The sequence below is a fragment of the Pelophylax lessonae genome, assembly GCF_965119305.1.
Source record: "Pelophylax lessonae genome assembly, chromosome: 3".
Classification (NCBI taxonomy): Eukaryota; Metazoa; Chordata; class Amphibia; order Anura; family Ranidae; genus Pelophylax; species Pelophylax lessonae.
In genome coordinates this window covers 3,389,059-3,415,319 of record NC_138770.1, presented here as the reverse complement: position 1 = coordinate 3,415,319, position 26,261 = coordinate 3,389,059, and the positions used below count along the sequence as shown (strand labels likewise).

Below are 26,261 nucleotides of genomic sequence, written 5' to 3'. Positions count from 1 at the left end.
GGCTCGGGTGACATCACGGTCGGCCAGTGTGCGGGAGCAGGAAGAACCAGAGGAAGCCTCGGGGTCCCAGCATGGAACGTAAGCTTGGACAGTTGCCGTAATGACAAGTTTCGCACCCATGCACTTTATCAAGTCATGATATATCATGCTATAATATCTATATACCCTCTTCATGGCGTAATACCTATATACACTCTTCATGCTTGTGACGGACCCCGTACTCAAGAAAAATATGTCTGCCATATAAGCTTCCCTTGCCTGGTACCAGCACAACCCAAGATCCCTTAGCCCACCCATTCATTTGTCAAGACATCAGTGTAGGGTGGTAAGAAGCATAAGACTGTTTATTCAAACACAGGCACAAAGAGATATACACTCTAGGACAATCCCCCCTCCCCTTTAGTAGCTAATCCACATACACATATGTATCCCATAATAGGTTGATCCCAAGGCAGACAGAAACAACAGAACGATGGGATACAGGCACTTAACAACAACAAACCCCACCCCACCTCAAACTATCTAGCAATGGTCTATTAGATAAACTCCTACAAGCAGCCTGAAAATGGCAAACCGATGTATCATAATATTTTCTTGAGGGATATTGTTCATAAAGCCCCCTTCATTCTTTCAACACAAACCACACATATAGAACCAAGGATAACCGGGGTAACAGGAAATGCTGAGTCCAGTGTGGTTGTACTGTGAGTCTGGTTAGTGCAAACCCAACTGGGTTTCTCCATCACCCTGTGCCCCTAATAGACACAGGGTGACATACACATAGGAGGGGCCGGGGGAACTGGGCAAGGAGTTTCCCATCCTCTGTAAGTAATCTGGGTTCCCCAAGCCCCCCGCCCAAAGTAACTCCCGTCACAATGCTGTAATATCTATATACCCTCTTCATGCTGTTTGTGTTTTTTGCGTAATTCAAACCATTGACTATTTTCCTCTTTATTTTTGGGAAATTCAATAAAAATAAAATTACAAAAAAGAATTCCCAGCACCGCTCACCTCTCCTGTCAGCAGCTCCATCATCTTCTTGGTGACTTCTAGAATCTTCTGCATGTTGCGTCTCTCAGGATTTAGGGAGTCACATGGAGGTACTGTGATGGTCATATGATCACCTGACTTCAGAGGAGGAAATCTCTGTATTGAGGAAGCAATAGGAATATCATGTTAGAGTCCCAGAATCCTCCTCACCTCTCCGGTCAGGTCTGTGTTTTATTTATAGAGATAAGAGTGATGTCATGTGACCTCCCAGAATCCTCCTCACCTCTCCGGTCAGGTCTGTGTTTTATGAATAGAGATAAGAGTGATGTCATGTGACCTCCCAGAATCCTCCTCACCTCTCTGGTCAGGTCTGTGTTTTATGAATAGAGATAAGAGTGATGTCATGTGACCTCCCAGAATCCTCCTCACCTCTTCGGTCAGGTCTGTGTTTTATGAATAGAGATAAGAGTGATGTCATATGACCTCCCAGAATCCTCCTCACCTCTCCGGTCAGGTCTGTGTTTTATTAATAGAGATAAGAGTGATGTCATGTGACCTCCCAGAATCCTCCTCACCTCTCTGGTCAGGTCTGTGTTTTATGAATAGAGATAAGAGTGATGTCATGTGACCTCCCAGAATCCTCCTCACCTCTCCGGTCAGCAGGTAGATGATCTCCAGGGTGAGGTTTAGTATCTTCTCAGTCATGTGACTCCGGTCCTCCTCCATCCTCATTGGTGCCATCATTTGATCTATACAGGTCTCCTTGTAGACGGATAACTTTGGGAAATAAAAGTAAGAATTATTTGGATGGTATTGGTCACACAGTAATAGGATGTGGATGTGAGGGGGTAATAGAGGCATTGCTGTACATTCAAGAACAACTACCTGCATGGGAATACATTTATCATTATACAGGATTTATATAGCGCCAACAATTTGTGCAACGCTTTACAACATAAAAGCAGACAGTACAATTACAATACAATTTAATACAGGAGGAATCAGAAGGTCCTGCTCTTTAGAGCTTACAATCTAGGAGGAAGGGTCGAGTAATACAAAAAGGTAATAACTGTGGGGGATGGGCTGATGGAGAAAATAAAAGTACAGTTGTTAGGTGGGGGCACAATAGGCTTCTTTAAAGAGATGAGATTTCAGGGATCATCAAAAGGCAAACAGAGAAGGAGATAGGGAGTTCCATAGGATAGGAGTGGCTTGGGAGAAGTCCTGGAGGTGAGCATGGGAGGAGGTGACAATGGAGCTAGAGAGCAGGAGATCCTGGGAGAAACAAAGAGAACCATTTGTTTGGGTTTGTGAGACTAGGTTAAGCTGGGGGCCGAGTTGTGGATGGCTTTGTAAGTTATTGTTAGTATTTTGAATTTAATTGTTGGGTGAGTGGCAGCCAATGGAGGGATTGGCAGAGAGGGGTGGCAGACGCTGAGCGGTTTGTAAGGTGTATGAGTCTTGTAATAGCATTCATACTTAAAGGAGATAACCTATGTAAGAGGAAGCCAATAAAGAGAGATACAGTATTCGAGGCAAGAGATAACCAGGGAGTAGATTAGGAGCTTTGTGGTGTCATGGGTTAGGAAGGGCGTATTTTGGAGATGTTTCGGAGGTTAAGCGCTAAGCTGTGGACAGTGAATGGATATGGAGCAGAAAAGATAATTCAGAGTACAGAATTACACCTAGAACCTTGGCATGGGTGGACGGGTTGATAGTTGTGCCGTCCATTTTGACAGAGAAATCAGGGGAAGAGGCGTGTGGAGGAGGAAATAATATGAGCTCAGTTTTGGATAGAGTGAGTTTGAGGAAGTGGAGTGACATCCAGGCTGATATGTCTGTTAGTAAATTAGTGATACGTTAGGAGGCTGATGGAGTGAGCTGAAGGGTAGAGAGATAGATTTGGGTGTAGTCAGCTTAGAAATGGTATTAAAAGCCATGGGAGGCAATCAATTGACCCAGGGAGGAGGAGTAGACTGAGAATAGGAGAGGTCCAAGAACAGAACCTTGGGGAACCCCGACAGAGTAAGGAAGAGGAGAAGAGGGAGTAGAATTGTAGATGACACTGAAGGTGCAGTGTGATAGGTTGGATGAGAACCAGCGAAGAGTACAGTCACAGAGACCAAAGGAGTGGAGTTTTTTGAAGAGGAGGGGTGGTCCACTGTATCAAAGGCAGCAGAGAGGTCCAGGATTAGGAGTACAGAAAGTTCCATTGGTTTTAGCTGTTCTCTGTAAGGAGAGCAGTTTCTGTGGAGTGTTGAGAGCGAAATCCAGACAGAAGGGGATCGCAAAATTTGTTCTCAATCAAATGGTCACACAGTCAGTTGTAGACCAGGCTTTCAAGGAGTCTGGAGGAAAAGGGGAATGAAGGAGGCGAGCATGGGGTCCAGAGAGGGCTTTTTAAGGATAGGGGTGACTAGTGCATGTTTTAGAGAGTTGGGAAAGGTTCGGGAAGAGAGGGAGAGATTTAGGATGTGGGTTAGAGAGTGTAGAATAAAGCCAGAGGGTGACTGTAGCACTTGTGCGGGAGCAGGTGGGAGTTAGAAAAAGGTTTAGCAGCCTCATCAATAGCTGCAGGATTGAATGGGGGAGGTAATGATTGGACATGGGGTGTTAAGTGGGGGATGTATCTGTACATTGGAGATCTCTTTATCATGAATTGATTCAATCTTATTGTTGAAGTGATTGGTGATCTTCTGGGCAGTGAGTGAGTTGGAGAGTGGAGGCAGAGGAGGACGAAGAAGAGAGTTGAAGGTAGAGAAGCGTTGTCTGCTTGGCAGTGAAGAGGCAAGAGTAGCATTTTCGGAGGGCAGATTTATATTGGTTGAAGTCATTCTGGGACTTAGTCTTACGCCACAGATGCTTAAGAGTGCAGCTACTTTTTCTGAAACTTCTGGTGTCATCTATTTTCCAAGGTTCAGGGCCTGATTCTGTGTGTAGTGAGGGGGGGGACCAGCTTGTCTAGGGAGGAGGACATATAACTGTTATAGACAGAAGTGGCTAGGTTAGGGCAAGACAGGGGGTGAGATTTTGTATAGGGGTGGTCAGTAGCAGAGTTGAGAAGTGTTGTGGTGTTGAAGGTTTCTACGGGTAACTGTTAGGCGGTTGGGAAGAAAGAAGGTGGAAGCCAGGGAGAGAGCAAAACTAATAAGGTGGTGATCAGAGAGTAGGAGAGGATTGTTGGACGGGATACATAGATAGGAGAATACAAGGTCAAGGGTGTTACCATCCGAGTGGGTAGGAGCCTGTATCCATTGCTTCAGGTCAAAAGAGGAGGCTAGGCTGAGAACTTTAGAAGTAGCTGTATTATTAGCATTAAAAGGGTGTTGAAGTCACCAAAAATTATTGTGGGGATTTCCAAAGAGAGAAATGGAAGAAAAGAGACAAATACAATGTGCCTCTGAAGAGGTGAGTGTCAGTAGGGGTAGGTGGGTGAAGTACCTGTTAGGAGCTGTGTAGGTCTGGAAGAGTGAGTCCAGAGAAGGCCATCATGGGGGAGGGAAGCAGGAGAAGCAGTGTCGGATTCATGAAGCCAGATTTCGGTAATAGCAAATAAGTTAAAGGAATTCATGATAAAGAGGTCATGGAGGGAGGTGAGTTTGTCACAGACAGAGCGGGCATTCCAGAGGGCTCAGGAGAAGGGGAGGTTGGTTTTGGGAAGAAGAGTAATGGAAAACAAGTTTTGTGGATTGCGGCTGCTGCCAGAAGGTTTAGGGTGATGGGAGCATTGGGCACAGTTATATGATAGACGCCCAGGGTTCAGGGATAAATCTCCAGAGGTTAGAAGAACTGAGTGAGGTAGTGCGATTTATATGAAGGGACGTGTCCCAGAGTCCTGGATGTTTTATCAGCATGTGGGTATAGAATTAGCAGGAGTTGGTGAGTGCAGTAATAGGGAGAGGACAGAAGGGAGGGTGATATATATAAGGTGTGGGGTGGAGAAGAGGGGTGAAGGAAAGAGAGTATAAGGAGAGAGGACACAACTACCAGAAGGAGTGGTAGAGAGCGCATGTTATAGAGTGGAAGGAGAGCTGAATAGAGAGGCAGGATCACCTGCAGTCTGTTTGGTGCTTTTCAGTGCAGTTTATTATTTATGTTCACTTTGTGCAATCGCTGAAGTGCAAATCACTTGTATAAAGAAACACTTAGAGAAAGAATCACTAAAGGAAAGAACCCCCAGCAACGTTCCCCCCAGTAACGTGCTGTCCCCATAAGGGTGCTCTAGTTTTATACTGTTAAGGGTGGGGGTGGTTGTTTGTTAATTAATTAATCATAGGTTAATAGAAGGATAGCTAACAATTAAAGCGGTTGTAAACCCAAAAACACAAAAAAAAAAAAAACCTGCAAGACCAAGGCATAATGAGCTAGTATGCATCGCATACTAGCTCATTATGTATTACTTACCTTAGAACGAAGCCCCGACACGGACCCCCGGACATCGCTGCGGGCGCTGCCATGATCCCTCGGCGTTTGACTTGCCGGAGTGATTTTCCGGCAAGCTCCTGGCAAGGGAAGCTGAAGGTCCGCCGGACCTTCAGAGCGCAAGCACCACTCTCGTGAGCGGCTGCATGCACTGCAAATATCTCCTAAACCATGCCGGTTTAGGAGATATTAATTGTACCTACAGGTAAGCCTTATTATAGGCCTTATTATAGGCTTACCTGTAGGTAAAAGTAAAAAAAGCAGGATACTACCGCTTTAAAGCACGTCTTTCAAATCTAAAATCAGACTATTAGGAGGGCAGAGATTTAAAGATAAGTATCATCATCTGCTGGAGATAAAAGACATCACAATGACTATGGAGGAAGAGGACGGACATGACGGGGGGGGGGGGGGGGGGGGGGTACTGAGTGTAAATAGAAAATAAGATCTTATTACCTCCTCTGCTGCCACTTCCAGCAATGTCTCCTCTCTACTTCCTCCCAACTCACCTCTCACCTGGAACTTCCTGTCTGTACCTGACATCACTTCCTGTCTGTATTCCATAGAGACTTCCTGTCTGGGTAGAAGTGAGATCACCACCTTGTGGAGCTCAGAGGAACTGCAGCCCTGATTTGGGCAATTATGTCCCCAATATAAATTGAAAAAAACCTGCGCTATGTGTAACAGCCAAATACCTACAAAAATAACTTCTACCGGACTGCTGCTGTAACAAAGGTAAGTATTCCCTTTATCAACTAGAAGAGCATTATGTGTCACAGTGCTGTCCTATTGTGTGTGCACATAAATTATCATAAATACACTAAAATATGTGGACAGGGGCAGGAAAAGGGGGGTCAGGAGGGGCGGCTGCCCTGGGTGCAGTGGTTTTATTGCAGGAATGGGGGCGCCCTGACCCTAACCTTAAGGGAGGGGGGCTGCAGTTTGTCATCTTTGCCCTGGGCCCTGGATCACCTTGTCCCGGCACTGTATGTGGATACCTTCATATATAAAGTGCTAGGAGCTCAAAATAATATTCTCTGCAGATCTGCTGCTTCCACTTTACACCTACTTCATTGATCTTATCGTGTTTTTCAATAGATGAAGTAAACTGAACCATGTGCAAATTTATATACAACATAAAGTGCTTTGTGCTCAAGATGCTCTTCCCTGCAGATCCACTGCTTCCATTTTGCACTTCTTTAATCTCATAATATTTGCTGCTATATTAAATAACCTAAAAACCTGTGCAAATTCATGTAATCATACAACATTGTGTACTCCATATAGTGTTCTCGCAAGTCCACTGCTTCCACTTTGCATCTACTTCTCAAAAAACAGTCCACAAATGAATGAAAAGTTGATAAGGTGTGAAAGTTCTCCGTGCTCCAATCTGTGCCAGCTGTAGTGTAGCCACGCCTTCTTCCACCTCTTACACACGTGATGGTGAGGGCGCCCCCTTAGTAGTGCTTCCCCACTCACCAGAGCAATATGACTCCCAGCTTTTCATCTACCAGAGTCACAAACATCCTTCACACTCTCCTCACCTCCGATGGCAAAGGAACTGGATCCTCCTCGCTCACTCCTGCAAGTCTGCTGCGCTTTCTGTCCGTCTCCCTCCTAGACTCGGCTTCCTCCTCCGACCGCTGTTCCAGCAGGAGCTCCGCCTCTTCATACACACTCAGGGAGGAGAGAGAGGGGAAGGATATACAGTACATACACACACAGCACAAGGCCGTGTTCACACTACCAGACGGTTCTCAGGGCTGCAGTTCCTCTGAGCTCCACAAGGTGGTGATCTCACTTCTACCCAGACAGGAAGTCTCTATGGAATACAGACAGGAAGTCTCTATGGAATACAGACAGGAAGTGATGTCAGATATAAATAGGAATTCTGGGGGAAAGATGAGGCAGTAGGAAGTAGAGAGGAGACGTTGCTGGAAGTGGAAGCAGAGAAGGTAATAAGATCTTATTTTCTATTTACACCCAGTAACCCCCCCCCCGTCATGTCCGTCCTCTTCCTCCATAATCACTGTGACCTCTTTTATCTCCAGCAGATGATGATACACACATATATAGTGTGGAAACCTAGATTAACCCCTTCAGGGGCAGAACATTTCCCCACTTACGGGGCCGGAACATTCTCCTCATTCTTATTTCCCGATTAGTCTTTTTTTTTTAAACAACTTAGTTGATTTGTATTAGGTGTGGGGGATGGGGGGGGGGTTTGTTTAGACATAAAAAGAATCATATTTGTCCCTCTTTACCAGCAGATCAAAAACTAGCAAAAAAGACTTTGTGATTTGTCAAGCCAAAGGTAAGAGACTTCTGGATGAAAACAACACTAAACTGAATGTTCCTCTGTATAATCCCACCGGGGTCCGTTCTTCCCTCATATTATCCCCCATACATCCCCATCCTAACATTGTACAACCAGTACAGTCCACATCATTCTCTCTCATCAATTATTGGTTTACAGGGAAACCTGTATAGATCACATGACCAATGAGGATGGAGGAGGACCGGAGTCACATGACTGAGAAGATACTAAACCTCACCCTGGAGATCATCTACCTGCTGACCGGAGAGGTGAGGAGGATTCTGGGAGGTCACATGACATCACTCTTATCTCTATTAATAAAACACAGACCTGACCGGAGAGGTGAGGAGGATTCTGGGAGGTCACATGACATCACTCTTATCTCTATTAATAAAACACAGACCTGACCGGAGAGGTGAGGAGGATTCTGGGAGATCACATGACATCACTCTTATCTCTATTAATAAAACACAGACCTGACCGGAGAGGTGAGGAGGATTCTGGGATTCTAACATGATATTCCTATTGGTTCCTCAATACAGAGATTTCCTCTTCTGAAGTCAGGTGATCATATGACCATCACAGTGCCTCCATGTGACTCCCTAAATCCTGAGAGACACAACATGCAGAAGATTCTAGAAGTCACCAAGAAGATGATGGAGCTGCTGACAGGAGAGGTGAGCGGTGCTGGGAATTGTTTTTTGTAATTTTATTTTTATTGAATTTACCAAAAATAAAGAAGTTGCATCCATTGTATTTCACAAAACAGGCAATGAAGAGGGTATATAGGTATTACACCATGAAGAGGGTATATAGATATTACATCATGAAGAGGGTATATAGGTATTACACCATGAAGAGGGTATATAGATATTACACCACGAAGAGGGTATATATAGATATTACACCATGAAGAGGGTATATAGATATTACACCATGAAGAGGGTATATAGATATTACACCATGAAGAGGGTATATAGGTATTACACCATGAAGAGGGTATATATAGATATTACACCATGAAGAGGGTATATAGATAATACACCATGAAGAGGGTATATAGGTATTACACCATGAAGAGGGTATATAGATATTACACCATGAAGAGGGTATATATAGATATTACACCATGAAGAGGGTATATATAGATATTACACCATGAAGAGGGTATATATAGATATTACACCATGAAGAGGGTATATAGGTATTACACCATGAAGAGGGTATATATAGATATTACACCATGAAGAGGGTATATAGATATTACACCATGAAGAGAGTATATAGATAGTACCCCAATGATGAGGGTATATAGATAGTACACCATGAAGAGGGTATATAGGTATTACACCATGAAGAGGGTATATAGATATTACACCATGAAGAGGGTATATAGATATTACACCATGAAGAGGGTATATAGATATTACAGCTTGTAATAGCCAATAGACATACAGCATACTTGGACAGTATATGCAGTAAACTGAAATAAGTCAGAGGAACCCTGAAAGTTCTGGATAGAACATGGAGTTGTTTTGGCCATCTGATGGACATATCTGGGTTTGGCGGTTGCCTGACTGCATTGTGCCAAGAAGAGTTGAAGCTGTTATAGCTGCAAAGGGCGGAGCCAACTCAATATTGAACCCTACAGACTAAAACTGGGATGCCATTAAAGTTCATGTGTGTGTAAAGACAGGCGTCCCAATACTTTTGGCAATATAGTGTAAGTGAAGGTTTTCAGTAACCGGGAGCACCTGGTATAATAGTTTGTAGATGGAGGATATGAGGTGTGGTTGGTGTGGGCCTTGGATTCATATGCGTTTGAATTTGGTTGGTCGGTGTAAAGCTAATGATGGAGGGGGGGGGGGGGGAGAAAATTTTTTCCATTGAATATAAGAGGTAAAGAGGTTATTGGGAATATGGAGCTTAGTGTGGAATTCCTCAAAGGGTCTGAGTTTGCTTGTAACCAAATCTACAAAATGACGCAACTATAAGGAGAATTATCTGCAGGACTGTGAAAACAACAGCCAGGACTATAAGAGGAAAAGTCTCACACCAGATTATTGACCACAATGTGGAGGATAAGAACAGTCAAGGTAATGAAAAAGCCAACAATACCACTGCAAAAGGTCCCTGTTCCCCGCCACTTTCTCCAGACACATCACAAGCACATGGCTTATCTGGAGGTCATGGCACCTGAGACCATCCACAAGGGTTCACCTACTGATAATGAAAGGTTCTCCCTCTTATGTAGGAAGGAGACCTTCTGGATTTATAAGTTTGGTTCCTTATCACCATATGGCTTGAATGAGGACTTAGAGATCCATAATATTGTCTAATAATAATCCTCATATCCCATTAACTTCTTTTTACCACTTTGTGTGTCATAATTGTTGTCTCTGGCAGACATATTAATAGTAATATTTTAATTTTTATTATTTTTTATGATTATTATTATAATATTAGTTAGTTCTTAGAATATGCACAATAGTATTCAGGCAAATATTCCCCTTTTTATTATTTTCTGATATTTTGTACATTTGTGATTATAATGTAGAGTTTATATTTGATGGCAACTGACTCAATGGCAGCCATAAGCATTGATCGGTTAAGTGGCATCCAGATCTGCATAGCCCCGCCCACTCCCCACCCCTCTATTGGGACACATACAGCTTAAATACTCCAGTTGTCTTTATCCCCGTGACTTGATAAAGCGCATGCAAGTGAAACACGTCATCACGGCAACTTTACAAGCTTGCGTTCCATGCTGGGACCCCGAGGCTTCCTCTGGTTCTTCCCAGGGCTTTTGTATTGGCGCCCCTCTATCAGCCCTCACTGCAGTGCTGGATGACCCTTCCAGTAATGCCCAGGGATCTTTTGCAGTGGTATTGTTGGCTTTTTCATTAACTTGACTGTTCCAAACCACCACATTGTGGGTAATAAACTGTTGTTACCCTTAATAGACCTGGCTGTTGTTTTTACAGTTCTGCAGATAATTCTCCTTCTAGTGACCACTGGGGGCACCTAGCGTGGTAGAAAAAGATAATAGAAAAAGAAAAATACAGTGTGCAACATTTTTTCTATATGGACAACATAAATAGCATAGGGGAGGAGGATTGTTTCAGTGGAGAGGACATGGTGGAGTCAGCTGACCATAATAAAGGGCATGGGTGAGGGGGGTAGATAAGCCAAAATTCTATTTCAGATCAGCGACTGGGGGGGTGATGGACAGACCAGGACATAAAAGTGTGGAGGTGGGAGGCATAATAATAAATTAACCACTTCCCACCGGAAGGCCGTCATATGACGTCCTGGACTTGAAGTGGTGATATCTGGATGATGGGTGCAGCTGCAGGCATCATCCAGATATCTTTCTTTTCAGCCAGCTATTCCCTTACTTGTAAAAGCCATCCTAGCCACTCATGTGCCACTTGATTGATTTTACAGGCAGCGGGAGGGGATGTCCTGCACCTCTCCTGCTGTCCTCCAGTGCCTCTCTTGGCTCTCCCTTGTGATCGGGGAACCAGAACACCGATCCAGCGATGGAATACCATAGAGCTGGCCATAGACTGGATGGTCCCCGGCCATCTCTATGCTCCTGGGAGGCTGAAAGCAACCTCATGACGTAACTTCCGGTGCTGGCAGATGTAAACACTGCCAGTTGTTTATCCTGGAAAGCAGAGATCAATGTACTTTTTTCGTCATGCTTTCCCGGGTAGAGGAGATATCTGGGGTCTACGGGACCCCAGATTTCTCCATAAAGAGGACCTGTCACACCTTATTCCTATTACATGGGATGTGTACATTTCTTGTAATAGGAATTAAAGTTATTCAAAAAGTTAGATTTGGTTTAAAAATAAAAAAAATAATAATAAAGTTATTAAAGCGCTCCTGTCCCCTCGTGCTCGCACGCAAAAGCAAACGCATATGTAGATTGTGCCCGCATATATAAACAATGTTCAGACCACACATGTGAGGCATTGATGCGAACGTTAGAAGGAGAGCAATAATTCTAGCACTAGACCTCATTTGTAACTCTAAACAGGTAACCTGTAAACATTTTTCGAGTGTCGCCTAAATTGATTTTTAAGTACCGTAGTTTTGCTCCATCCCATAAATGTGCGCAATTCTAGAGCATGACACACGTGTTTGATATCTATTTACTCGGCGTAACATCATTTTTTATATTTTACAAAAAATTGGGTTACAGTATCTATGGTTGTAACGGAACCGCCGACCCACACTGTGTTTGTGGTCTTCCATCAGTATACAGCTTCCTTGCAGTCATGAACATGTATACCAGATTTTCCCAGCCGCCCTCATACAAAGCTAGCCAACAACTTGGCTTGTACTGGAATCATTTTATTGAACAGACACACAGAATTTATATGTATACAGCATGGACACATCCCCCTCATGATCAAATTACCACACACAGGTCAGGGGTTGCCTGATTACATTATCATATGCAGATGAAATTGTATACAGAAACAGAATTAACCTGAACTAATTATCTAGCCATCTGGACAGAACAATGTGGGGTCATTAACATTTTAAAAATGGCACAGGCAGACTTAACACAATACACATCCCACCTCAAAACAGACAATAGGACAAGACTGCCAATGACAGTCTGTCTGTCTCCTACATTGAAGTACATGGAATACACATCTACGTATTGCTATGATTATTTAGGAGGCAGACTTCATGGCATCAGGCTATAGGTCTCACAGTGTAAAGTGGGATTAAATCTTCATATCCCTTGAGAGATATTGTTGACAAATATTACTGTCCCACTTGAAGCAATCCAAACCGTTAAGTATCTGTCTTTCACTCCCAGTGATGGTGAGTACCGTCACAATGGTGCTTTTTTATTTTTTTCATTAAAATTCATGAAAGTGTATTTTTTCCAAAGAAATTGTGCTTGAAAAATTGCTGCAACCACCATTTTATTCTCTAGGGTCTTTGCTGAAAATATAAATATATTTTTAATGTTTGGGGGCTCTAAGTAATTTTTTAGCAAATAAATGATGATTTTGACATGTAGGAGAGAAATGCCAGAATTGGCCCGGATGGGAAGTGGTTAACAGGTCAGGTGCTCCCAGACCGCCGCTAGATCTCAGCCAAAGCAAAGTGGATTGTGCTATGCGATGGGACTTATGGTGCCATATAAATGTAACAAAGGTACTTTGCAGCAATTTCAGCTGAGAAAGAGGGACTTGGACCGGGAGAGTCTCCAATAGGTACAGCAGTTTGGGGAGGAACCACATTGTGAGGACATTTACCGTGCCTAGCCAGGAGATATTATACAGTAAGCATCCCATTGTTTCAGGGATAAATGTCTTGAAATAAAGAAGGAAGGTTAGCTTAGTATAATGAGGAGAAGGTGTCACATGAATAACGAGGGATTTGAGGGAACAGGTACACTAGTGATACGAGTAAGCGGATTGTAAGGTGCCCAGAGTTGTGGGAGGAATGCTGATAGAACCTCGATCTTAGAAGTATTAATCTTATACCCCAGCAGTGTACTCAGGTAGATGATTGACAATTATTAGTAGTTATAATTTATACACAGCATGTTTGTTACAATGAATGTTTTATTATATATTCAGAGTGGAAACCTCGGGGATGATAATATTGATGTTAAAGAAGAGTATAAAGAGGAGGATGAGGAGTATGGAGTGATGGAGGAGTTTTCAGAAGGACACAAGGATATGATGGAGCCACCTAATACCAGGAACCTACCAGAGAGATGTCCCCGTCCTCTGTATTCCCGGGATTCCACACAGGAAGGTCACACCATCCCTCACTGTTACAAGGTTGGTGCGATGGAGTATCTAGAACATGGACTTGTGGGGATGATGTGAGGATTTTTTATGTGAGCTTATATTTTACAGATGATTTTTCTCTCATTTTCTTGGTTTAGGGTGAAGATCTGATGGATATAAAAGTTGAGGTTAAAGCAGAAGAAGAAGAGACGTATGTGAGGGATGATCAGCAGTCTATGGAGGAGGATGGAATAACGGGGACATTTATAGAGGACACTCCTACAGAGATCAGCACAGGTGGGTCATTAACACTAAATACATTCCTCCACTTATACTGATCACTGATTGGTCCAGAGTGCCCAGGTCTAGCAAGATCTCTGACAGCAGATTTCTCAGATTTACTTGCTCTGTTATTTGCTGGCTGTGCCGGGTGGAGGGATATGTCTGTATAGTCTCAGAACCACTTTACTGAGTGCAGTCTCAGGAGATGGGAGGCAGCGGTGTGGGACCTCTGCAACTTGTCTCATGTAAACATTTAACCTTCCACTGATTGCTAAATACCAATATTATGAGTCCTGAATAGTGATGGACCGAACACCCCCCCTGTTCGGTTCGCACCAGAACATCTCCAACAGGGAAAAAGTTTTAGCGAACATGCCAACTGTAATAAACTCTATGGGATATGAACATGAAAAATCAAAAGTTCTCATTTTAAAGGCTTATATGAAAGTTATTGCTAGAAAAAGTATATGGGGGTCTGGGTACTGCCCTGGGGGACATGTATCAATGCAAATTTTTGTTTTTAAATTATTGTTTTACAGGAGCAGTGATTTTAATGAGGCTTAAAGTTAAACAATAAAAATAAAAAATGTCCTTAAATATCGTGCCTGGGGGGGTCCCCTTAATGTGCCTGTAAAATGGCACATCTGTACGATATATGGAGCCTGCTGAAGCAATACTGACATTTCTAAAGGAAAAAATGTAATTTAAACTTGCTTGTGGCTGTAATGTATCATCGACTCCCGGCAATTCAGTTTTAAGGGGAAACCCATGCCAAAATTTAAAAAAAAAACGGTGTGAGGCCCCCCCAAAATCCATACCAGACTTTTATCCGAGCATGTAGCCTGGCAGGCCAGGAAAGAGGGAGGGGACGAGCAAGCGCCCCCCCCCCCCTCCTGAACTATACCAGGCCACATGCCCTCAACATGTTGATGGGGACAAGGGCCTCTTCCCGACAACTATGGGCTGTAGTTGTCTGCGGGTGGGGGGCTTATCAGAATCTGGAAGCCCCCTTTAACATGGGGGCCACCAGATCCTGCCCCCCCCATGGGAATGGGTATCGGGTACATCGTACCCCTACCCATTCACCAAAAAAGTGTACAAAAAAATAAACACAAAAGACAATTTTTGACAAGTCCTTTTTTCAAAGAAAAAAATAAAAAAAATAGTGTCCCCCAATGTAAATCCATCCTCAATCACGGTGCCCGCCTTACCTGAAAAATAGAAAAAATTAAGACACTTCTGCCTCTACAGAGGTGTCCCACCGAATTACGCTCTTGAGCTTTAACAACTCTTTTATAGGCAAGGGGTACAAATGGGTAGGGGTACGATGTACCCGATACCCATTCACATGGGGGGGGCGGAATCTGGGGGCCCCCTTGTCAAAGGGGCCTTCCAGATTCTGATAAGCCCCCACCTGCAGACCCCCACAATCACAGCCCAGGGTTGTCGGGAAGAGGCCCTTGTCCCCATCAACATGAGGACAAGGTGCTTTGGGGGCACCCATGTTGAGGGCAAGCGGCCTGGTGTGGTTAAGGAGGGGGGGTGCTCGCTCGTCCCTCCCCCCCATCCTGGCCTGCCAGGCTGCATGCTCAGATAAGGGTCTGGTATGGATTTTGTGGGGACCCCATGCCGTTTTTTTTTTTTTTTTATTTCTGTCATAGCGTTCCCTTTAATCACTTAAAAACAGGGCACTTTCACCCCCTTCCTGCCCAGACCAATTTTCAGTTTTCAGTGCTCATTGGCGTCTATTAGAAATTATGGTCAGCTTGGCATGGCACTGCTCACGAACTATAAGTGACAGGGACACAAAACTTGGGGAGCACCAAGAGGGGACCCAGGACTACAACATATCTATACATTTTAAAAGAGGGGTATTACCTGAACACTACACTGACTGCACTAAATTAACTCAATTAGCTGTCCACTAACTACCTGCCTAACCTCTATTATCACACACTATACACGGCTGCCGTGTAAGCAGCAGCACTATAAAGTATGGGCCGTGAGCATAGCCCTTGAGCCATGATTGGCTAAAGGCACTCTGCCTTTGGCCAAGTATGGCTTTGACAGGAGATTGTGCTGTGATTGGCCAAAGCATACAGGTCAGGTACATGCTTTGGACAATCATAAGCACTTAATGTACTGCAATCGCACAGTGCATTATGGGGCGCTCATCGGCAGGAAAACTTGCCGAACATGCGAACACCCGATGTTCGAGTCGAACTTACGTTTGACTCAAATGTCCAGCCCATCCCTAGTCCTGAACTTTACACTATATAATTTATATTGTAAATTAAATACTCCTGACCCCTGCACTATATACTCTATATTGTATATTACATACTCCTGACCCCTGCACTATATACTCTGTTGTACATTAAATACTCCCGACCCCTGCACTATATACTCTATGTTGTACATTACATACTCCTGACCCCTTCACTATATACTCTATGTTTTACATTACATACTCCTGACCCCTGCACTATATACTATATGTTGTACATTACAGACTCCTGCACTATATACTCTATGTTGTACATTACATAATCCTGACACATGCACTATATACTCTATGTTGTACATCACATACTCCTGACTCCTGCACTATATACTTTATAGTCTTACCTTGTTTATCCTATATATTAAGTTCATTACATAGGCTTTACTTCTTTTGCTCCCATTTTCTACCAGCTGGATGTTTTATATCTGATGATTTGATTGGAGGACAGACTTTTACATGGTGATAATAATTTGATAACATCCTCAATCTTTGGAACTTTAAACAGAAAGTGATAATGAGGGAGGAGTCAGTAACCCAATGATGGTGGTCTTCAGGATCAGTCCAGTCTTCATCTTGGTTGTTCTCCCCCCATCCTCACTCTCTGACCTCTGGTGGGGCTCATCCCTGCTGTTATTCATGACTAAATCATGAACTAAATAAGGAAGTGCAGGACTTCTTGTGTTGGGAAGATGGCAATGAGTGACAGAGGGGGAGGGGACACTCGTCCTATAATCCCCTCATCACTGTCACTCCTATAAAAGACAGTTCTCGTTGTTTCCTCACTCTCTGACTAAGGTCCATGAATAAAGAAATGAACTGGTAGGAGATCAGAGGCCCATTTACTAGTTACCTTGTGGGGGGAATTGTAAGATCCTCAGAGACAAAGCTGTCTGGTGTGGGCGGAGTCCTGGTTTAGGGGAACCAATCTCCTGATGTCTAGTATTAATCTTTGTATTTCTATTTTAGTAGATGGACGGGAGATGAGGAAAACCTCAGAGGATTGTCTCACTTTGTCTCCAGACTGTAAAGTAGAAGATGAGGACATCACACAGTATAGTCCAGGAGAAAACCCGGCTACCTCAAATGTCCATCCGGCACCACACAGTGTAGATGGACCATCGTATTCCTCTTATCCTGAGGAACCTCAGACTATGAGGGACAGTGCCGGACCATCGTATTCCTCTTATCCTGAGGAACTTCAGACTGTGAGGGACAGTGCCAGACCATCATATTCCTCTTATCCTGAGGAACCTCAGACTATGAGGGACAGTGCCGGACCATCGTATTCCTCTTATCCTGAGGAACTTCAGACTGTGAGGGACAGTGCCAGACCATCGTATTCCTCTTATCCTGAGGAACCTCAGACTGTGAGGGACAGTGCGGGACCATCGTATTCCTCTTATCCTGAGGAACCTCAGACTGTGAGGGACAGTGCGGGACCATCGTATTCCTCTTATCCTGAGGAACCTCAGACTGTGAGGGACGGTACCGAACCATCATATTCCTCTTATCCTGAGGAACCTCAGACTGTGAGGGACAATGCCGTCCTTCCAACAGATAAGAGCCTTTCCTGTACTGAGTGCGGGAAGAGTTTCCATTTTAAATGCAATCTTGATGTGCACAAAAGATCTTGCACAGGTGAGAAGCCATATTCCTGTCCTGAGTGTGGGAAATGTTTTTCACACAAGTCCAATCTTTACGTACATCGGAGATTACACACAGGGGAGAAGAGATATTCCTGTGATGAGTGTGAGAAATGTTTTTCAAGAAAGTCCCATTTTATCACGCATCAGAGATCTCACACGGGGGAGAAGCCATATTCCTGTCCTGAGTGCGGAAAATGTTTTTCAGACAAGTCCATTCTTTACAAACATCAGAGATCGCATGCGGAGCAGGAGCCACTTTCCTGTTCTGAGTGTGGGAAATGTTTTTCACAGATGTCCAGTCTCGCCAGACATCAGAAGTCTCACATGGATGAAAAGACTTATTCCTGTCCTGAGTGTGGGAAATGTTTTCCAAAAAAAAGATATTTTGTCATTCATCAGAGACGTCACACGGGGGAAAAGCCATATTGCTGTCCTGAGTGTGGGAAATGCTTTTCACAGATCTCCCATCTTCACACACATCAGCAACTGCACACGGGGCTGAAACCATTTTCCTGTTCAGATTGTGGGAAATGTTTTGCACGAAAATCACACTTTGTTATACATCAGAGGTCTCACACGGGGGAGAAGCCATTTTCCTGTTCAGAGTGTGGGAAATGTTTTGTACGAAAAGAAAACCTTGTTACACATCAGAGGTCTCACACAGGGGAGAAGCCGTATTCCTGTCCTGAATGTGGGAAATGTTTTTCACAGAAGCCCCATCTTAACACACATCAGAGATCTCACACGGGGGAGAAGCCGTATTCCTGTCCTGAGTGCGGGAAATGTTTTTCAGATATGTCCACTCTTTCCAGACATCAGAGATCTCACACGGGGGAGAAGCCGTATTCCTGTCTTGAGTGCAGGAAATGTTTTTCAGATAAGTCCACTCTTTCCAGACATCAGAGATCTCACACGGGGGAGAAACCACTTTCCTGTCCTGAGTGAGGGAATTGTTCCTCGCTGAAGTCCTGTCTTCCTGTACATCAGGAATCAAACACAACCCTCGAGGTGTATTACTGCCTTGAGTGCAGGAAATGTCTTCTATATGAATGTTGCTGGACATTACAACTCCCATGTGTGGAAGAAGCACACCCTGATATAAACCTCAGATATACTCCATGGCTGATCTTCATCATGTAAGAAACACTTCATTAGGAGATCAGAGATCACCAAAGACATGGATGAAGTGTTGTCCTGTGTTGGCCATTGACAGAAGGAGAAAAATAAAAATGGAGTCTGTGATGGAACCACTTGGCACCCCGACTAGGTCATATTACCTCCTGATCATATTACCTTAACAATGCAAACTGTAAACAAGAATATAATTAACATAACTAAGGAACAGCCAACATAAACTATGCTACTCCCCCTCTAGCAACTGATAACTTACAGTGATATACTTAACATGAGCTAATTAACTGGTCACTTAAACCAGCCTAGGTGGAGGGGACAATACTAGCAGACAGACAGAGACAATGGAACAATGGGAGAGATCTACTTACCATAAACACGTTATAGCAGGAGGCTCCAGTGGTTTCAGCTGATTACATAACATCTACAGTCATTGCTGGTTGGAGGCATAGAGGCCCCAAATATGGATATGGAACCTCCAGTTCCCGGAGTCTGTGTGTTTTGGGGAGACATAAACTTGAATCAGAAACAAGACCACTCCACGGATCCCCCAGGCATACACCTTCCAAAGAGTAGTGTTCCCTTAAATGCCAGGGCCCATAGTCACTGGGTAAGAGGCTCGCTCCCTGTCCTCTCCAAAAGCCTCTGTCCTGGTTAGGTCTGTCACAGAGTCATTACCTTTCATTGGCTGAGTACATTTTGTGGTGTGAGCTTTCAGAAACATTTAGATGTCTATTTAAAAATACAAAACTAGTTGAATGAGTGTGACCAACATTCACCCAGCTGTGACAAGTTTTGGCAATATTTTATTTCATATGATCATTGGCTCCATCTAGTTGCCATAATGCCTTATTGCACTGATTTTACTGATGGAGGTATTTCAGGAAAAATACCGTAATATGTCCACTAGATGGAGCTGGCGATCATAGGAAATCACTGTGTTATTTAATATACAGCCAGAATTTTTAACAGCTGAATGATTGTTTGTCACATTCGTCCAATGAATTTTCTGTAAATGAGGGAAATAAAAAAAGGGAGGTTAGTGAAAGCAGCACAGATTACACACACTACACCTTGTCAGGCACACAGTCAACCCTTTGATTGCCCCTAGATATTAACCCCTTCCCAGTCAGTGTCATTAGTACAGTGACAGTGTATTGTATTATTGATCAATGTATTGGTGTCACTAGTGATGTCAGTGTCAGTTAATGCCCCTCCCAGGGAATGTCAGCTAGCGCCAAATTGTCCGCCACACTATTACAGTCCCGCTCTAAGTTGCTGATCACCACCATTACAAGTAACGTCAAAGCTGTGTAAATTCCACCATAGTTTATAGACTATAACTTTCACTCAAACCAATTAATATACACTTCATGGGATTTTTTTTTTTTTTTTATATAACCAAAGTCATGTAGCAGAATACAGTTGGACCTAAACTTATACAGACATTTAGATTTTTTTTTTTATAATTTTCTGTTTATTGGATATATTTTATAATAGAAATATTGTTTTTTTTTTGGTTTTTTTTTTTTTTACAAAATGTATGATTTTTTTTAATATAATAAAAAATAAACCTAGTTGTGAACGAAGGCCACAAAAAAGCTTTATTTATGTAAAAAAAATGATATTAATATAATTTATGTACAGTGTTGCATGACCTCGCAATTCCCAGTTAAAGTAGCGCAGTGCTGAATAGCAAAAAATGCTCTGGTCATGAAGGGGGTAAAACCTTGCGGTGCTTAAGTGGTTAAACCAACCATTCATTTAAAACTAAAAATGTGCATTTGGCCATTTGATGGCGCTAAGTATGATAGAAATTGGTGTCATCACCCGGGCTCGTCGCCCTCCTGCTTCAGGGGTTGTGGCAAGATGGACACATTTCTACACATATGGTGGACTTGTCCTAAAGTGCGCCCCTTCTGGATGAGGGGACACTCTTTTATTTTTTCAGTTACGACGGTCATTGTTACCAAAGATGCAAGTATTACCCTACTGAATAAACCAGTAGAAAATGTTCTGAGACACACACAGACCTTAATATACTTCATGTTCTTCCCCATGACTAAGCTCCGGGGGCGGAGTAAAATACGTTGGGGGTGTGGCCTGGTGGGAGCCCAGGCTGAGGTTGTCTCTCTCATACCACCACAGGACTCCATGGATGTGCGGCACCAGCAATCTTTCCTCTCTTCCTTAATATACTTCATGTTCTTGGCGGCCAAAATTGCTATTGGGACCGCCTGGAAAAGCTCAGATATAGACATCGTCCTAACGAAGTGTAAGCTCACATGGATAATGCTAAATGAAAGAATGGTTCGTGTCTTCCGAGACAAACAACCCCTCTTCTACATAATATGATCTCCTTGGCTCCCCTATCTGCAGGTTCCACACACAAAGTGCTGACTCCAGGAATGGCTGGCTGTAGATCCCCGGACAGACTTACTTTTCTTTCTTTCTTTTAGTTGCAGTTTTTGAGTCGCATGTCCTTAAAAAAAGTGCACTGCTAACGTCTCAAAAGCACCTGAAAAGTGCCGCAAAAGTGCTGTGTATGTAAACGATCGCCTTGTAGAACAACCCATTCAGTTTACAATAGAAATAAAAGGCAAAACATTTGTGTATACCGTATGTGTGTGTATGTGTGTATATATATACAGGTGCATCTCATATATACAGTTCACTGCTGTTTCTCCTCCCCCAGTTCTTAGGCAGCTAAGAAAAGAGAAGAATGTAATGTGTATATATATATATATATATATATATATATATGTATATATATATATATATATATATAGATACACACATCTGTATACCTTTTTCCCCTTTTTTTATAAGTGATCCCATTCCTCTGTTCTCAGCTGCCTAAGAGCTGGGGCAAGATAAACAGCAGCACCCTGATCTTCCCAGTGAATGGCTGTGCAGGGGGCGGTGTGTCAGGATAAGACTGATCATTGGAGGAGAGTAGGCTGAGTTCCCAGCACAGCTAGAGAATGTGGCACAGCAGGGACATTTCCGGAATATAAAATGTTGGGTACTCTGTTAAACACCTAAACATATATATTGTGAAAGCAGAGGTCCTGGAGAATAAAAGGGTGGAAGTTACATTTTATGTCACATGGTAATAACCCAATAGTTCATCAATGGTAACTTTCAGTAACAAATACAATAAATGTAATATTAGAGGACATACAGTGTTTTATTTCTTATTTTTTGGTAAAATATAAGAGATGAGGTTGTGCTGAGTAAATTGATACCCAGCATGTCCAGCCTTATAATTGTGTGTGCTGATGAAATGATGACAAACTTTTGTATCCAGAAATGTCCCATAGATGGCGCTTTAAAAGCCTTTCCAGGTCCTGTGTGTAGAGGGAACTCTGAATAATGGATGTAGAATGATCGCTCTCACTCTGGCATGCATGGCATTATGTAATATGTGCAATCAATGTTTTTGTTTTATGTTTGTGTGTACACGGGAACAAAGATTTTGGGGCGGGGTTTTAGTTTTTGGGTGTAATTTTTTTTTTACTTTTATTACTTAACTTTTTATCATTTCATAATAGACCAATAGCCCCCCTATGTGATAGCATTTTATTGTGACAGGTTCTCTTTAATGAGACATCAGGAATCTATCTGCCCTCTACTGAAGATAATGGAGAGCAGATCATTCTCCATTCACAGCTTCTCCAGCCACAGCGGTCAGGAATGATAGCACTGAACCCGCAAGTCACCTAATACACATCACTTCCGGGTTCATTCTAGCTAGTCTGGTCTTTCTGCATTCTACCCAGTGGCATCCAGCATGCCACCATTAATCACAGCTGTTGTGAGCCATAGAAAGGAGATTGAGGACACATTGGAGGGGCAGTGGGGGTGGCATATAAAGGAACCGATGCCCTCCATTTTCCTCCTGCAGCCACTGCATGCTGGTAGGAGGGAGTAGCTGGCTTTCAGTGGCTACAGGAGAAAAATAGAAAGCATTGGTTCCGCTATATGCAGACCTGCTGTTCCTCGTATCTAGTCAAACCCAATGTGACAGGGGAGCATTAGACTGGGTCACTATTGAGACCCCTGCAACCCCTGTAGTTACACTTCTGCTTGCTGACATTGCTAGTTCAGTTTAGCTCAGGAATGGGCAAGCTGCGGCCCAGCGGACCTTTTAATCCGGCCCGCGGAGCGCGCAGCCGCAGACCGGTACCGTGGATCAAACGGTACTGTGCCGCCCGAGGAACTTGGGCAGTGGCGGCCAGGGTGCACAGAGAAGTGCGCCCCGAGCCCGCCCATTGTGTGACAATAGCGAATGAAAATTTGCTATTGTCACACGGATCCTCCTCCTGGCCAATCAGGAAGCGGGTCCTCCCGCTTCCTGATTGGCCGAAAGGCAAACCCCATGCCATTGTCCGAGAAGGAGGCGGGAGGACAGAGGACTCGAGGAGACGTCGGGGGACTGAAGAGAAGCGCTGCCTGAGGTAAGTGCACTGGTTTCGCGGGGGGCGCACTGGTCTCGTGGGGGGGGGGCATATCTGCATTGAAAGTGGGCATGCTGGCATATCTGCATTGAAAGGGGGCCCCTGGCATATCTGCATTGAAAGAGGGCATGCTGGCATATCTGCATTGAAAGGGGGCCCCTGGCATATCTGCAGCGAAAGGGGGCACGCTGGCATATCTGCATTGAAAGGGGGCACGCTGGCATATCTGCATTGAAAGGGGGCACGCTGGCATATCTGCATTTAAAGGGGGCATGCTGGCATCTCTGCATTGAAAGGGGGCACACATACACACCGTCCATCTACTCTATGGTTCGGCCCCCGGGTCCAATATATGAACCCATTGTGGCCCTCGAGTCAAAAAGTTTGCCCACCCCTGGTTTAGCTGCTGCTAGGAGGTGGGACACCGCTTTTCTTATATTGCTGCTTAAAACCATTTGTGAGAAGTGAAATATGTAGGTGAGGCTTTGTGTGGCTGTGGTCTGCGTGTGGGCGGGAACACAGGGGGGCCCGATGATCTCCTATTGTCAGTCCACCCCTGCACCCAACTTTTCTGCTAGCGTGGCTCTCCCATATTTAAGGACTGGACTAACCACAGGTTCCCCTAAGTATGCAGATCAACCATCCTGGCCTCCACCCACTGACTTCTAGAAGTTTCTCTAAACTTCCAGAACCAGGGGGAGACACCAGAGATGCCTATGTGAATCAGCCACAAAAAACAAAGAAGGGGAAGGTGCAAACCCTAGTGCATAATCAGTAAACACAGAATGTATTAATATTAAAAGCAACCAATAAAATGCATGCTCAAAAAGGTGCAGAAGTATACAGCATGTACATACAAGGATTCACGAGGCAGAAAACCCAAGTGTTTCTGCAACCTCACATAAGCATGCTAACACAATTTGACGGCGCACTCCCTTCTTCAGAGCTGTGCTAACCAGCGCAACCAAATACCTCGTGTTTAAATGCAGCAAAGCACACCAAAATCTGCCCCCTACTAGCAGGAAGGGAGTAGCCGAAAGAATAAAAACCCTAATATATTAAATGTATATGTAGATGGAAGCTGTGGCAATCAGGGGAGAGATGGTTGGGCCCTGCAGGAATCATCAGCACTGGGACCCCTCTGTGCTCTGTCTCCCCATTGCCACTGTGAGATCCGGCAAGCTGTCAGATGGCCATGGACTGCAAGCTGCCGGGATCCCGGAAACTGGAAGTGAAGCCGCACTCCTGGTTTCGTGTGTGCTCCTGTGTTCCCCAGGGGCAATGGAAAAGCAGTAACCGGAGACACAAGGGCCAAATACCAGGGGGAACAGCCGCAATGTGACCCAGGATGCAAAAGACAACAATATTGATGATAAAAGCACCGTCACATGGAAGCCCCAGTGTACTGGCCGGAAACCAGAAGTAGCAGAACACGTCACTTCCGGTCTAACATAGTAAACACACGAGTGTCCCCACAGCGGTGGTCACAGATGGGAAAAAAAGGATTTGTGAAAATAATAAAAATAGAAAATACATTTTAAAAAATTAAAAATATCAAAATGAAAATAAAAATAATAAAAGTAAATTAATTGAGATGACAGATTAATATACATAGAAGGAGAATAAATAGATTAAAAAAAATTATAAAAATACAATAAAAATTGTGTGTGTAATTACAATGGATGTACACACACATCTGTACATGAATGATCCCCCATGTGTGTCCAGCGGCAACGTCTGTATGCAGTAAACACCGGGCATTATGGGGGCTTATTCTCAAATTTATTACACAATCTATCTAAAAACATTTCTAAAAATATATTTGGTACTGATACTCATAAGACAGTTTGATAGAACACTTAGAATGAGTGTGGAAGTTCCGGTTCCGGCGCCTGATGAGGTAGACGGCTGTAGCGGCGGCTCCGGACACCTCAGCATGTAAAACCGTCTCTGCAGCTCCTTCAGCCAGCAGCGTCTCCATGATCCGCCCTCACAACACCCCGGGCAAGTAATACATGGGTCGGTTCATAATCCATCCAGCTCAAGGTCCTGGAGAGACCCGCTCGGCATCCGAGCCTCCCGCCGTGTATACACCTAAAATGGCTGCCGCAACTCACCCACAGTCATCAGACACAGCGGCTCCTCCACAGCACTTCTCCTTCACCGCTGCTTCCACCTGTGAAGAAGAGCAGTATGCCAGGATTTCTCAAGCTGTCGCTGCCCTTCTTTCTCCCACGATCACAGCAGCAGTGGATAATGCAGTGACAGCAGGCATAGCGCAGCTCCGCAGAGAAATGGGAGAGCAATCAAATAGACTGACAGATCTAGAACACAGACTGTCTGACGTTAAGGATGAGGTGCAATCCAACTTAGCTAATGACCAGAGGCATGCCCAGACTCAGCAATACATCCTGGACAAACTTGAGGACCTAGAAAATCGTTCTCGTAGGAACAACCTGCGTGTCATTGGGGTCCCAGAATCTTACACGGCCGCTACAATTCCTGATTTGTGTTCAGCCCGTATTCCTCAAATACTGGGGCTATCCACTCCCTGCTCAGTGGAAAGAGCTCACAGACTGGGCCCCCCATCCAACGATAGGCACACACTGCGCCCAGTGATCGTGCGCTACCTTAATTATGCAGACAGGGCTGCCATACTTAAGTCATTCTGCAACGCAAAATCATTGCAAGTGGATGGACACAAATTCTTACTGTTCACAGACTACTCACATTAAGTCGCAAAGCGACGCAAAGCTTTTCAACCTGCTTGTGCTGCGCTTTTCCAGAAAGGAATAAAGTTTACCCTGGCCTACCCAGCAGTCCTGCAATTTACCAGCTCAGCAGGCGAATCAAAATATTTTTCACATCCCGATGAAGCAGCAAATTACCTGCAAGCGTACATGCAAATCCCCATGGATGCCCAGGATTCTTCTCCTTCTCTGCAGTCCCCAGACATCAGAG

General features: G+C 44.1%; 5 protein-coding genes across 5 annotated transcripts in view; 3 read left to right on the top strand and 2 right to left on the bottom strand.

Annotated features, from left to right (window-relative positions):
• LOC309549125 (gastrula zinc finger protein XlCGF66.1-like) overlaps positions 1 to 8,306 on the top strand; it is a 136,039-nt gene extending 127,733 nt beyond the window's left edge. The window contains exons 6-7 of the mRNA XM_082249161.1: positions 7,954 to 7,998; positions 8,272 to 8,306. The gene's annotated coding sequence lies outside the window, so the exon portion shown is untranslated. The remainder of the gene's footprint in view (positions 1 to 7,953; positions 7,999 to 8,271) is intronic.
• The window catches only part of LOC309549117 (uncharacterized protein), a 4,285,597-nt gene that overhangs the window by 1,468,961 nt on the left and 2,790,375 nt on the right, over positions 1 to 26,261 (bottom strand).
• LOC309549120 (uncharacterized protein) overlaps positions 1 to 26,261 on the top strand; it is a gene marked incomplete at its 3' end in the record, with an annotated part of 1,495,124 nt that overhangs the window by 1,333,247 nt on the left and 135,616 nt on the right. The gene's annotated exons all lie outside the window — the stretch shown is intronic.
• The window catches only part of LOC309548692 (uncharacterized protein), a gene marked incomplete at its 5' end in the record, with an annotated part of 106,730 nt that overhangs the window by 75,115 nt on the left and 5,354 nt on the right, over positions 1 to 26,261 (bottom strand). The gene's annotated exons all lie outside the window — the stretch shown is intronic.
• Positions 7,331 to 26,261, top strand: part of LOC309549119 (uncharacterized protein) — a 2,919,967-nt gene continuing 2,901,036 nt past the window's right edge. The window contains exon 1 of the mRNA XM_082249156.1: positions 7,331 to 7,367. The gene's annotated coding sequence lies outside the window, so the exon portion shown is untranslated. The remainder of the gene's footprint in view (positions 7,368 to 26,261) is intronic.